Source organism: Gymnoscopelus braueri, assembly GCF_963280865.1.
Source record: "Gymnoscopelus braueri genome assembly, chromosome: 1".
Classification (NCBI taxonomy): domain Eukaryota; kingdom Metazoa; phylum Chordata; class Actinopteri; order Myctophiformes; family Myctophidae; genus Gymnoscopelus; species Gymnoscopelus braueri.
The window spans coordinates 35353530-35367439 of NC_137603.1; the positions used below are offsets into that span (position 1 = coordinate 35353530).

General features: G+C 42.5%; 1 protein-coding gene across 2 annotated transcripts in view; it reads left to right on the forward strand.

Annotated features, from left to right (window-relative positions):
• Positions 1-534: 534 nt before the first annotated feature.
• The window catches only part of dok4 (docking protein 4), a 69208-nt gene continuing 55832 nt past the window's right edge, over positions 535-13910 (forward strand). For both annotated transcript variants that reach the window (XR_013933074.1, XM_080426904.1), the window contains exon 1: positions 535-927. The gene's annotated coding sequence lies outside the window, so the exon portion shown is untranslated. The remainder of the gene's footprint in view (positions 928-13910) is intronic.

A 13910-nucleotide genomic window follows, 5' to 3' on the forward strand; every position in this document is an offset into this window, starting at 1 on the left:
AATTTGTATTTATTTTGGTCGTTTTTCAATTCAAATTCAAGTCAAATATAGATTGTGCTAGTTTAACAACTTTCCTATATTTTGTACACTTTAATTTCCCTCAGAGGACCAGTTATTAGCCTACCTTAGGCCTACTTATATCTCAACGACAATTAACAAGAACTGTAATGTAAATTGTCTATGATAAATACTAAAACATGAATCAACGTGTCTTTATGTGTCCGTTTTAGAGGACTGTCTCGAAATGAGGTAGCCTACTGGACGATACATTACTAACCTCTGAATTCTGAGTAGGTTACTCACATATAGACCGTTAAAAAAAGACTGCAAGTAGCCTACGCATTTCATCTTTGCGCCGTGTCTTCTGAGTATTACGGTAGTAGGTGGGGGCAGCTGAAACGTGGCTGTGTTTGTGTGTATGTGCGGTGTACGTGCGTGTGTGCGTGCGTGTGTGTGTGTGTGTGTGTGTGTGTTTTGCTTGCCGCTCCGCTCTGTCTGGCTCCCCAGTCCTGCCCACAGAACAGAACGGCTCAGCCTCAGTACAGCACAGCGCCAGTCGGACTGACTAGTCTGCACACACACACATACACACACGCACATACACACACACATACACACACATACACACACTTAATCTGCGCTGTCTGTCTCTGCAACAACTCTGCAAGCAAAACAAACGCTCCGTGTGGCGTTATATAGCAGCCAGTGGATTATTTACTCCTCAACTCAGAAGTGCGTTGATGTGAAACAAAGCACGTTAAATCGCTGCTCATCTCATCTCATCTCGGCTGAAGGTCAGGAGCAGAGCGGAGGAGCGGTGGGACTGAGAGACAGACAGACAGAGAGGGAGGCACCGGGACCCCGTCCGTTCCGTCCACACAGCGGCACCGCCCGCCGGCGCTGACAGACAGGCTTGTCATCATCCAGGTGAATGTTGTGATGGACCGTACAGTCACAGTGTGCCACTGTCCTGTGGTCTTATATCTCCATATATTACACTGTGGTCTTATATCTCCATATATTACACTGTGGTCTTATATCTCCATATTACACTACACTGTGTGGCTGTGGCAGCAGTTTTTTGTTGTTGTTGTTGTTGGTATAACAAGTTAAATTGTTTAATTTAATTTAATTTCAGTCTGCAGTCAGTGTCTGTCTTTTAGTGGTCACAATTCCAAAGTAAGGTCTAACTCAATTATAACCACAGTGTATTGAAATTGGTTGAGCTCATCATATTTTGGACTTGTAATTAGCCCTGATACATCATGACCGACATTATATTATCTGACAGATGACCGTCTTGGATCCATGGCTTGTGTGTGCAATGTGCTTGTGTAGCCTACCCTACGTAGAGAATAGAGTTCACATACTACTCTGTAGGCTTACATGTAACATTTTTTGTGTTAGCTTGAAATAAAAAGGAAGAGAGAAGTGCGTGAAGAAAGTGTTTCTGTGTGTGCGAGAGAATGACACAGAGGGAGAGCTCAGAGCTGGATTTGCACTTTTCCTCAAGACCACTCTGTCTTTATTTGTGTTATTGTGTTATCCTTAATAGCGACAGTTTACGTTTAGACAGCACAATCTCCCCATTAGGTCTTGGGAGAAAATTGCCTGTGAATGAAATGAATCATCCTCCCTGGGCAATTCATTAAAAATCATTGTTTTTTTTTCACCGGCAGATAAACGAGCCAGGTTTTACCCGTGTTAATGAAATGCTGTCCACTCTTATCTATCCGGCCATAAAGGGCTCCTGGTAATAAACAAGTCTAGTTTGATATGACGTTATATGTACAGTATATAGCAGCATGGGAGGAATTGGTGAGGAGGACCGAGAGGAAGCTTGTGTGTGTGTGTGTGTGTGTGTGTGTGTGTGTGTGTGTGTGCGTGTGTGTGTGTGTGTGCTGGTGTCATCAGTAAAGGAGCAAAGAAAGATGGGTGGCTGGCTGGAGGAGTGAAAAAGAATGAAAGAGGAAGAGAGATATTTTTTTGTTTCACTTGGTTTTGCGTTATTATTCTCATTTGATTGCTTTTTATTGGCTCACATACAAACACGCACCCCCAACACACACACACACACACGCACACATGCACGCACGCACTGTTCATGTGTACTTTACTACTTTACTACAAAGGCGTGTGCCTTTGTGTGTACTTTGAAACAGACAGTCTAACTTGTAGTCTAAATGAACTGTCAAATCCAGTTACTTTGATAATGGCCATGTCTTTATATACTGTGTGTGTATGTGCTTGCTCGCTCGCTCGCGCACGCACGCACGCATGCAGACACACACACACACACACACACACACACACACACACACACACACACACACACACACACACACACACACACAGAGTGTGTGCAGCTCTCCTGTGACTAGAGAGGTAACTAATAGGTCATGAATGATGTAGGATACAGGCTCGCCATTTGTATGCTACATGGGCGTGCACACGTCTGCACATGCATTTTGTTCATGCATATTCATGTCTCCGTTACCGCCGTACGCCTATGTGTGAATGTCAGACGGGTTCAAGGCTGAGAGCGTGTATGTGTCTGCTCCTCCTGCCTCTGTGCTGTGAACATGTCAAGAGCAGCCGGGAACGAGGGAGCGGGGAAGAGATGTTGATGAGGAGGAGAGGAACGAGGGAATGGGGAAAGATATGTTGATGAGGAGGAGAGGAACGAGGGAATGGGGAAAGATATGTTGATGAGGAGGAGAAGAACGAGGGAACAGGAGAGAGATGAGGAGGAGAGGAATGAGGGAATGGGGCGAGATCCTGATGAGGTGATGAAGGGGGGAGAGATGTTGACGAGGAGGAGAGGAACGGTGGACATATGTTGATGAAGAGGAGAGGGAGACTTTTTCTCTCATGTTTTTCCTGCTCTAACTGGTTTTGACAGCAACCGCTCTGCTGGTTCCTCACTGAATAAGTCTTCACTTTAGATGGTTTCAACCGCACGGATATATTACACTACTAAACAGTCTATTGTTGCTAGGGAATTGTGTGAAGAAATGTCAACATCCTGTCAGCTGTTTACGTACACATTCTTATACATGATTTCTAAAAACAGCCAGCAGCACAAATGTAAGCACTTTTCCCCCCACAAAATTGTGTTTGTATGCTACACATTAGCAGCTGCACTAAGTACTCCACAAGTATGTATTTGGACATGTTAGTTACTGTAGGTCAGGTCATTATGAACTGAACATACTGTAAACGTGTATTGCCGAGTACCCGAGGGACGAGGGAGTGCGTGCCCGGCATGAAGTTGGACAGATATGCGGTTGTCCATAACTGGCGGTCTGACCAATATGCCCATATATTATATAGGCATAATGATGACATCAGGGATCCCCATATTAGGGCATAATAGGGACACAGACAGGCCGGGTACAACGTTTTATTGACAATGGGTACAACAGGTAAACAGGTATTGCATAACCCGTTGGGGCACACATTCTCACCTTGCATCGTTCCCGACTTGCATCGTTCCCGAGTAGGCTAGTGCCCACGTCTAGTAATGTCTAGTAACATTGATACATTAATAACATAAATAACATTAATTTATTTGTTTCATTTAGATGTTTCTGTATGCCAGCTGGAGGATAACTGTAAGGATCTGCTAGCACACCAACCCGATCTCCAGAGATATACGTAACATTGCACGGATCCAGTGCACTTAATTCCGTGGATAGTCGCCTCGAAACCCCGAAATTGCGTGTATATGTACGGCGCTCCCTTTGTGACAAAACCATTTCGGAGGCGCGCAGTCACAGGCGAACTGTCACCCCGTGAAGGACCACCGAGGGAGCTAAGGCGACCGAGTTGCCGTCCTGAACGGTGTGACGTTCGCCTGTGCCTACTCAGCGCCGTTTGAGTTATGTACCGATAGGCACAGAATCGTGAATTTTGTTGTGGGGACTGCTCTGCTTCCGGGTTTTTCCGGGTTGCGACTGGTTACGCCCACCGTGGGACTCGCCGTACATATGCACGCAATTTCGGGGTTTCTAGGCGACTATCCACGGAATGAAGTGCACTGGATCCGTGCAATGTTACGTATATCTCTGGAGATCAGGCTGAGCACACAATAACACCTACATGAAACCCACCCACAGTTAGTGTTATTACAATCAGCTGTGTGACTTATAACATTGTTTGCTATGAAAAAGGTTCTATTAAACTAATAAAAAGACTATAGAGTTGAAGAGAAAAAACACAACAAACCAGACAAAAGACGATTTAATTTATATTAGTTAAAAAACAGTAATTGTAAACTGAAAATATTCCCCTGTTTATCGAAAGACATTGATTCTTAGACTCAGTTATCACAATAATTTTACTTCATGTTTGTAATACTACATTATTTGACCTATTAATGTGACTTGGCACAATAAAGGACAGTAATTCTACCCAGAAGTGCAAAATGCAGTTGCCAAGTTTTCACACGACAACAACATGGCGAAAGGTGTGAGAAACAAAGAAACTACTCACACGAATGACTGGGCAAGTTCTCAGTGAATACATCAGAGTCAACCAGAAACCCCCTAACTTTATAGAAATGGGCAAGTTTTGCTGTACATGAAAACTTTAATTGTAAATTTGAAGAGTTATGTTTCAATCTGGGCTGTGCCCAAGCCCAAAAATTATATTATTATATTTTTATTTTTTTACCAACAGTGCTCTTTTAGTAACCAGCGAGTGACAGGACTGCTTAGCCAGATGGTGTTGTGTCTGAATTGAGAGCTTTATGACATTGTGTGTGTGTGTGTGTGTGTGTGTGTGTGTGTGTGTGTGTGTGTGTGTGTGTGTGTGTGTGTGTGTGTGTGTGTGTGTGTGTGTGTGTGTGTGTGTGTGTGTGTGTGTGTGTGTGTGTGTGTGTGTGTGTGTGTGTGTGTGTGTGTGTGTGTGTGTGGTTGGGTTGGGGCTGAGGGGGCATCTCCACACTATTATTATTCTAGCTTATTACAGCTCATGACCTGTTTTTAACAGACAGACAAAGTGACAATTAGGCTTTAGACAGAGCCCTGTGTTATTATGTTTGCAAGACTGTTTGCAAGAGTAAACATAAGTGAACATGCACGCCCACACGCACACACAAATGCACGCACACACGTACGCACGCACGCACGCACACAGTATACACTCAATAATGTGTATACCCACAACACATTTGTAACACACGCACGCATGCATGCACACACACACACACACACACACACACACACACACACACACACACACACACACACACACACACACACACACACACACACACACACACACACACACACACACAGTAACGCCTCAGTGTATGATCGATAGTGTCTGCCCAAAGGATAAGGAGAGTAGATAAGGTGAAACAAGAGGAAATACATGAGAAGAGTGAAGGAAAGGAGATGAAAGAAGAGTAGAGTAGAGTAGATGATATGCATGTATGTGTACTCAGTGCTGGCCTAGTGGCAATGATTCAGTCATTTACTACGTTTGCTCTCTTTGAAATATGGTCCTGTGGCCCACTGGGAAGACATGCACGTGACAGATGTTGAGTGAGCATAATAACGGAGAGACATTGAGTGAGAAAGGAGGAATGTAATGTTTCTTCTCTGTGATTTATGGGTATCTAAATACCTGTTTGTTGTGTGTGGGAAGGAAGGAGTGAAGAAAGCCAATTCTCCGTTTTTCATATGAGGTAAAAGTTATCATGATTTAGGACAAAGTAAATTACTGGGTCGTCTTTGCAAAATTTGATTAGATTTCACTGTATTGAGCACCAGGGGGAAATTAAAGCTTTATACAATTGTGCATGTAAGCGCATTAAAACCATAACCACACTCACAGTCTCTGTCTCTAATATGAACATTGTCTACCTACTGTACCTCTTATCAGTATGTATGTAGCCTATATAGTCATCAAACAGTGCTTATACAAAAAAAGTACAATATTCTGCTCTGTCAAACAAGTGTGTGTGTGTGTGTGTGTGTGTGTGTGTGTGTGTGTGTGTGTGTGTGTGTGTGTGTGTGTGTGTGTGTGTGTGTGTGTGTGTGTGTGTGTGTGTGTGTGTGTGTGTGCGTGCGTGCGTGTGTTTTTTTTGCCTGCCAGGGTACCTTACGTGCACACGCTTGCGTGCGTATGTCCTCACAGCACACACCCATACCTAGGCCGTGCCAGGGCGAGTAGCAGTGTGACTGTGTCTGGGGGTGAAAAAACTAGTGAGGAGGAGGAGAAGGTAAAGATGGATGTATTAAACGAGGGAGAGAGTGGGTATGATAAATAGAGATGGATGAAGATAGGTACCAGAGACAAGGGGAATGAAAGAAAATTGAGACAGATAGGCTTAGCTACAAGCCAACATACTGTTCGTCACATGGTACCCTGCGGGCATGTCATATGTCACCTGCAGTGTGCAGGGACATGTTTTCTATGAGTTTTCTACCTCGCAGCTGCAGTCGTTACTCGTCATTCACTTGTCACGTTGGAAACACACTCCAGTGGAAGAGAAACCATAGCCTGGAAACCAGACGAATCTGCCAGTGCAAAAAAAAAAAAAAAAAGGACTCTGCAGATTTGGTCTAGCCCTACTCAGTTGTGATTGGATTTCCCACCAATCAGGGCCCAGTGTGCAAATATGGGCCGGAGTTATCACCAGAGGCATTTTTTAATTCGCCCCTTGGAAATGCAGGTTCCACACAGAGATTCCAGACTAATATCTACGCATTGATATTAGTCTAGAGAAACCATACCGGTGGTCTGGCATGTTTAGCCCATTGACTACGACTCATGGTGTACTTGACATTACTGCCGGTTTGATCTGCGAGGAAGCCACTGATTGGTTGAAATTGGCAGCCCACCTGAAATGTTATTTTATATTTATTAAAGAGCTGGACACATTGGAAATACATCTATTCTAAGAATGCATCGCCATGCGGACGTGGACGATTATGCATCGATGCAGTGACAATACATTATCAAATATAGCCTACTAAGTTTTATTGTTGATTTTCCAATTACTTTCAGGAGAAACGTCACATTGCAAACTGTGCCCAAACATTACTAGGCTGCATGCTAGGTTAACATTATGGGAGATATGACTGAGGGTAGGCTGAGATCAGCAACAAGTCATTAAAAATGCACCCTGTATTTATTTTGAAAGTGGACATCTGGGCACATTTCTCAGTTTTACTACACAGTAGTAACGCCGATCTACAAGGTCACAATTGAAAATAGTAGATCTACAAGCTCACACCATATATATATATATATATATATATATATATATATATATATATCACACACACACACACACACACACACACACACACACACACACACACACACACACACACATTATTATATATTATAAATACCTTATTTTTGTATATTACAGGCAGAGGCAACACACTTGTAAAGTTGTAATGCACAGCAGGATGTATGTTTTGATTTTGAGTATTGAGTTCATAATTATGTATCTGACTGCTTCTATTAACAATTTACCAGCCATTATTAGTTAACATTACGACACTAATATTATAAGCTATTGACTCAATTATTCAGGTACGTTTGCTACTAACTACTCTTTGGGATTAACATGAAACCACACTTATTGTGTTTCACATTTATCATTGTCTGTGGCCATTGCCAAGCTAATAAACTAGCAAGTTAATTGCATTCTCAGAATTATGCCATGGTTTGCTAACTTGCTGGTGGGAAAGTTAAGTATAGTCTTTCTACCACACTGGCATAGGCTACGTCTCAATCATTAACTCATTACGCCTAATGTTATTCATTAATTCGTGAATTAATTAAAGTAAGCTATTTTCATGGACCATTAGAAAATAATGGTTAAAATATACCGCAGGGTTTACAATTATAAGACCTGATTACAACTTACAACTTAGGCATTTAGCAGACACTCTTATCCATAACGACGTACAAAGTGCAAGATCGGACTAAGTGGCATCATGAACCATAGTCAACAAATGACAGGGTTAGGTAAAAGGTCAAGTAAATAGAGTGCCAAAGAAAACAATTAAGTGTTACAAAGTAACTCAAATACCAGCTTTAAGTCAAACCTGGCATGTGTCTAAACAACATGCTGCAGTATCTAAATTACATATTTGTGAAGAAGCAAACAGTATGTCTATCTAAATATCATGCATAGCATAAGTGAACAAGTAACCAACATACTGTATATCTGCGTAGTTGAACATCTAGAATTCGGGCCGCCATGCGGCCCTCACACCTACGTCGCTCCACCGATCTGACTGATAAGCCCATGTATGGAGATCTCTGTATTTGTCAGTCCATGTCCCTTTTATGCTCATATATGGAGATCCCTGATGTAATCAGTATATGCCCATATCTGGGAATGCTGATATGCCCATATATGGAGATATTTTTTATCTATCAGTCCTTGTCCCTTTTATGCCCATATATGGAGAGTCCCTTTAATGCCCATATATGGAGATCTTTGTATCTGTCAGTCCGTGTCCCTTTTATGGCCATATATGGAGATCCCTGATGTCATCAGTAGTGAATGCCCATATATGGGCATGCCCCCTTTTGTGCCCATATACAGTATGGAGCTGACTGATTTGTTTGCTGATGTCATGACGACACATTGAGGTTAGAACACACTCCATATTTGGGCGTAGCTCCTTATATGGTTATGGCTGAGTCATGGTGACATGAGCGTGATGTCAGAGGTCTGTCTGTCCGCCTGCCTGCTCCCTTAAGACAATATTTATGTAGGATTATATTATATTATATTATATATTGCCCTGCCCTAATCTATTATACATACAAAAACGTAGACCATTTTCCCATTAGTGTTTTTCTAAATGTATTTTGCATCTGTTTACATTTTCCACAAAGTCATGAAAACATTGCTGAGCTTACCTTACTAACTGAATCAATGTTGGCTAAACAACATTGTGCAGTTAATAAGTCAATGATGTTTGAATTTTGTTTGTAAATTAATATTTTATCTAGGGACTATTTTGACTGCACAATTACGTATATTAAGAATATTGCATTACCATGTTTCAGGCCTCTGCAAGTTGATGACATCCAATGGATTGACTAGCTTCCTCAAAATACTGCGTTATAAATTATTGGCCATTCTTAATTCTTGGCCATTCTTAAGTCTTGTTGAGTTCATTGTCATGCTGGAGTAGTTGGAGAGGTACTTCACTAGCAAGTAACTCAATGAAATGAGTGTGCTTGCTCAATCAATCAAATGTCAAATATTTGATTTGCTCCTGAAATCAACGTGTATTTTTAAATCCATCAGCGTGTGTGTGTGTGTGTGTGTGTGTGTGTGTGTGTGTGTGTGTGTGTGTGTGTGTGTGTGTGTGTGTGTGTGTGTGTGTGTGTGTGTGTGTGTGTGTGTGTGTGTGTGTGTGTGTGTGTGTGTGTGTGTGTGTGTGTGTGTGTGTGTGTGTGGGGGGGGGGGGGTGGTGAGTACCCTGGTAGTGGGTACTGCCTGCATTTGTGCCTAGAGACTGAAGGTAGGAGCAAAGGATTGTGGGTAAGTCTGGTTCTGGTTGACTGGCCCTGACAGAGACAGAGGGAAATGGGGGGGGGGAGAGAGAGAGAGAGAGAGAGAGAGAGAGAGAGAGAGAGAGAGGGAGAGATGGTCTGTAATTAGTGTTCAGGGCTGACTGCCACATTCCGCATCTGTAAATGACAGAGTGCAGGGTGGACTCTCTCTCTCTCTCTCTCTCTCTCTCTGTCTCTCTGTCTCTCTGTCTCTCTCTCCCTCCCTCCCTCCCCAGAGTGGTCAGGCCTACTGGCGGCCGGCAGTGCTGTCCTAGCCTCCAGTTTTGTTCCACATCTAGTAGAGAGCAGACATTTCGCCTTTCATTGGAGTGTAGATGAGGACTTTTCCCCCTCTCTCTCTCTTCTCTCCCCAACCTCTCTAATTCCTGTCTACTAGTCTCCTGATCCTCTTTGTTTTTCACATCACCTGAGGTATTGGACATCATAGTAGTGATAGTCTGATATATCGTATTGATATATCGATATAGCGGGTCAATATTTGCATTTTGTACAATATCTGTATTGGCTGCTAGCCAATACAGAGACGCAGTGGTGGAAAGTAATTGAGTACATTTACTTAAGTACTGTACTTAAGTACAATTTTGAGGTATTTGTACTTTACTTGAGTATTTCCAATTTCCAATACTTTTACTTCTACTCCACTACATCTCAGAGGCAAATATTGTACTTTTACTCCACTACAATTCTTTGAAAACTTTAGTTACTAGTTACTTTTTAGATATAAATTATGACATAATGAAACATACATTAACCACTTTAAACCTAGGCTATTTGAAAATAGCAGATCTACAAGCTCACAACGCGTCGCATCGCGACGCGTTGTGAGCTTGTAGATCTGCTATTTTCAAATATTTAGTACTTTTACTTTTGGTACTTTAAGTACATTTTGATGCCAATACTTTTGTACTTTTACTCAAGTAAATTTAGAATTCTGGACTTTTACTTGTAACAGAGTATTTTTATATTGCAGTATTGGTACTTTTACTTAAGTAAAGAATTTGAGTACTTTTTCCACCACTGCAGAGACGCAGATACAGTATGTCAAGTTTATTTATTTGTCTATTTTTATGGCGTGGCTTCTATGGGGCGAGCCTTCTGGAGGAGGATGTTTGTCTGTCCGGGGATAATCTCGCAAACCGCTGATCATTGCCACATTTCTGGTGCGCGCTGCCAGTAGCCCAAGGAAGAATATTTTGTGCTTTTCAGAACTTCAATGGAGTTTGGATTGGGCTGAAACTTTGCCATATGGAGATGACTGACATCATAGACTGGCCAAGTGACATCATAAATCCACATGGAATCCACGTCGTTATTAGGGCCTAAAACCTTTTCAGAAAGGGGTGATTTCCCCCTTTATATCCTTAACATAGGGGGAATTTATACACCATGGGAGATTCTGCTTGTGAGCTTAACTAAAAGTCTTACATTGTCTTACCTCAGATTGCATTTTTGTCACTCTGCTCCAATGTAAGGGATTCTATGCTGTAGTTTGTCTGTCTCCCGCTTGACAACTTGTTAAACAGAATTCATAAAAATAGTCAGCACACCGGATAATGCTCCCATGGACACACATATACTGTACTGTATATATACAGTACACTGTATATACAGTATATGACATAAGTATTTCCTCACTTCTCTTAGTTGAAATCTTTAACTGGATGAAATTCAATACTTCCAGAAACGTAGCATCGTTTAGTTTACAGAATTATGGGAACATTCATTTATAGTCTTAAATAGGAATTGTAAGCTAAATACACTGACTGCTGTATACTACTGTTATTGTCTCGGCCAGGCCGAAAGGCATGGCGAGAGAGTATGTTTTACCCCCTGTCTGTCCGTCCGTCCGTCCGTCCGTCCGTCCGTCCGTCCGTCCGTCCGTCCGTCCGTCCGTCCGTCCGTCCGTCCGTCCGTCCGTCCGTCCGTCCGTCCTGTCTGTGTGTTAGCAGCTAATCTCCGGCACCGTTGGCCCGGTCGCTCCGAAACTGTGCACACACACTCCCTGGATGCCAATTCAGAACCTCTGCCCCAAATGTTTCACATGGGCCTGTTATAGCGCCACCAGGAGGCCGATTTGTGCAAAACCCATTTCTTTATATTACTCCTACAGATTTTATCCAAACGTCATGCAAATCGGTACACAGTATCTCTACAGTCATGTGATCAACACAGATCTGTCCGATTTCCCATAGTCCATCCTCATTGCCTAAGGTTGGCTTCCAAAGTTTGCAGGATTGGTCCGTTTTGAACAAAAAGACTCAAACTATGCACGCAGCTTGCGATTTCCGTGAAATTTCACACGCACATTCCCACTATGCCGAGGAAGAAATGCCACCCTTTTCACATTGGTCTGTTATAGCGCCACCAGCAGGTCTAATTTAGCAAAACACATTTTTGGAACAAAATGCCTCAAATCATTAATTCAGTGTCTGATTGCCGTGAAAGACCTAACAATAAATGGCACCCTTTTCACATTGGCCTATTATAGCGCCACCTGACCTGGCGGAGACCTGTGCTCCGAGGAGCACTTTTTCTAGTTTAGCTTGATAGAAGTGTGTGGCTGTGCATGGTTTTATGTGTGTGAAGATTGCTGTCTATGCTCTGAAGGATGAGTTTAAGGCAAATTGAGATTGTTGTCCCCATCAGGAACATTCAGTACTCATGTGTGTCATGGTGTATGGGGGGGTTTCCTGCACAGGGTTACCCCTGGGACTCAGCCCCCCCCCCCCCCCCTGTCTCTTTCGTTATTATGATGGATGACAAGGTCTTGGCTTGTGGTCATCTGTGTCAGACAGGCGGCCCAGGCTCCTCTGCATGTGAGGCAGTGTGTCTATAGAAGCCATACTGTAACCATACTGTGTCCTCATAGTCTCTGTAGAAATCCCTGCAGAATTTGGAATCTATGTAATGCTCAAATAGCAAGTTAGTGAACCATATCCATAATTGTTTTCATCAAAGGGCAACAGTTTTTTTTTTTTTTTTTTACCAGAATCGTATTGTTCTATTGTGAAGAAGAACAGTTTAACAGTAAAATTCAGTGGGAAAATAATAATTATAAATAACTATAAGTGCAAAAAAAGAAAATATTCTAAATTACTCCAAGCATCCATTTCTACATTATGTTTTATAAAAAAAGGTTTTCATCTGCCCGTATTGGACTGATACCTGTGATTGGCAAATAACGACCAATAGAATCGGCTGGGCGATATGTCAAAAAAGAAAAGAAAAAGGAGAGCAATTTGCTATGAACTTCACTTGGTTATAAACAAGTTTCCACCTGTCCTGATTTGCCCTCAAATTGAGATGTGAAAATCCTAATGTTTGAAACACACATGATGCCCCTGACTGCTTTTGAAATAGTAACCTATAAGTGGAATGTTTTCAACTCACTGATGTAATTAACATAGTCTTCTTGGGTTTTTGAGCAAGAGTTAGTCCTCTCAACATACTATGAAACAATCTGTGCCTGAGTGCATACGGACTCAGATAGACCTTACTGTTACCTTGAAGGCAAAATGGTGAAAGTGGAAGGGTAAAACTGTGCTAAAAGTGTACTGTATTCCCAGCTTAATTTGACACAAGCCAGGATTTGAACCCATGCCCTCGCAAACTTGTATCAGGAGGCAATTGTGTTCCTGGTCTAAGCCTTTACAATGGCACATTGTGAGTGATTGAGAGATTTTGCACTGGTTTAGTAACTCCTGTCCCTGCATTCCATTGATGATACTGTGCATGGAATTGGAACATTGGAGGTCACAGAAAGTGTTCCCCACTCAATTATTCTCCAGTTCACTGTTGGGTCAGGTTCAGATTATCTCAAGAACAGTGCTGAGATGTGGTATACCTGTGTGTGTGTGTGTGTGTGTGTGCGCGCGCACACACACACACACACACACACACGCACGCACGCACGCACGCACGCACGCACGCACGCACGCACGCACGCACGCACGCACGCACGCACGCACGCACGCACGCACGCACGCGCGCGCGCGCGAGAGAGAGAGAGAGAGAGAGAGAGAGAGAGAGAAAGATATGTAGTACAGCTCAGGCAGCTTTAAGTTTTGGAAACGACATATGGCTTACTGAAATATTTGGAGTGGTTTTCTGCATCTTTACCACTCAAACACTGCTGGCTGAAATGGAAGTGAAAGGTGTCAGTTCTAATAAAAGGCCCCAGGAAAGAGACTTCTTGTTCCTTGTTCACTCACACTGCCTTTCAATTTTGGAGACTTTTATTTCAATCTAGTATACTAGATTGAAATAAAAGTCTCCAAAATTGAATCATTGCAGGCAGTTGCACAGGTGTTGTTAAATGTTCTTCACCACCTAATCATCAAAAGGGAGAG